The sequence below is a fragment of the Otolemur garnettii genome, unplaced genomic scaffold (genome assembly GCF_000181295.1).
Source record: "Otolemur garnettii isolate 467f Iridium unplaced genomic scaffold, OtoGar3 scaffold00002, whole genome shotgun sequence".
Taxonomy (NCBI): domain Eukaryota; kingdom Metazoa; phylum Chordata; class Mammalia; order Primates; family Galagidae; genus Otolemur; species Otolemur garnettii.
The window spans coordinates 8704804-8706124 of record NW_003852397.1 but is presented as its reverse complement, the minus strand read 5'-3'; positions in this window follow the sequence as shown (position 1 = coordinate 8706124).

The window sequence follows — 1321 nt, the reverse complement described above, 5'->3', positions numbered from 1 at the left end:
ATTCATATATAGATATTCTACAGATTTATGCACATTGATTTTGTAGCTTAAGCACCTCTGCTCTAAGCAACAAGATGATCTGAATGACTTGTTACAGGGCCAGGGGGAAGACAAACACAAGCTCAGTTGATGTTCCTTTATCAGAGCCTCTGAAGCAAAGGTCACTTCCAAAATACCAATGTATCCCACCACCCAGGACAGTATAGTGCTCTGAGGACACTAACAGACTTATCTGGAGTCAGTGATAAGTGACAGGAGGAAGAATCATGTGGATACATAAACTGTCTTCCCTTTTCTCTCCTCCTTTCAACACCAGGATAACATAAGCAGGAAAGGAGGCAGGTGAGAGAGCAGATATCCTGATGTGCCCTGTACCAAGTTGCTGGAGCTATAGATCTATAATGTCGTCACGAAAAGGAGGGCAGGGGATAGAAACAGTTAAGTCTTAAAATTTGAAATTCAGCTATCATAATGACTAGAACTGTTTGAAAAATTACATAAATGGCTCAAGACGCCATAAAGGAAGCCACAGACCCACAGGAAAACAAGGTTTGATAGCAAGATTTGACAGAGAATAGCAGTAGCAGTGAATAGAAAAAAATAATAAATTCAAATCAGGCCACACGGCTGTTCATCATTTACATAACCACTCTCTAATATCCAGGCAGCATCCTAGCCTGTAATTTCTGGACTAATGTAAATAAGACAGTTTTGTGACAGTATCTTAGGAGGTTTTATATCACGCGGTGAACTCCATACCATGGCAGTCAGATGAATTACTCAGCACAAACCTGACCCACAATGATTATATAAGATGCATTTCTCCTAACTCCTTTGATCCCTGTATGCCATGAAACCCATTCCAGCCCTTCCCTTAGTCTGCTTTGTACTTCACAGGGCTTCTCCCTACAAATTCCATTTCCTACCATTCTGGGGTTGGGTTCAGTCAATGGGACCACTGGCAAAAGATCTGAGGGTAGAGGAAAGGGGTGGGCAGTGCATTTCTTCATCTACTTTTCTGTTTCACAGGCATCTCAGAAAGCCTGTATACCCTCCAGGGTTATTGCCATTCCTTCCTCCATGTTCCCAGCCCCTCCAGGCCCTGGCAAAAATACTACCACCTCCTTCCCTTTTTCTTCCATTCTAAATCTGGTAGGAAATTCCTGCTGTGTCTACTAATGAGGTTGCCTCTTTTCTCCTTTCTGCCACTTTGGCTCTTCTATCATTTCTGTAACTAGTTCCCCACATTGGATCTCTTCTTTTGAACTACTTGGCATGGGCTATTTTCCCGATTAAACATTTAAAAATATACTCTTCTAAT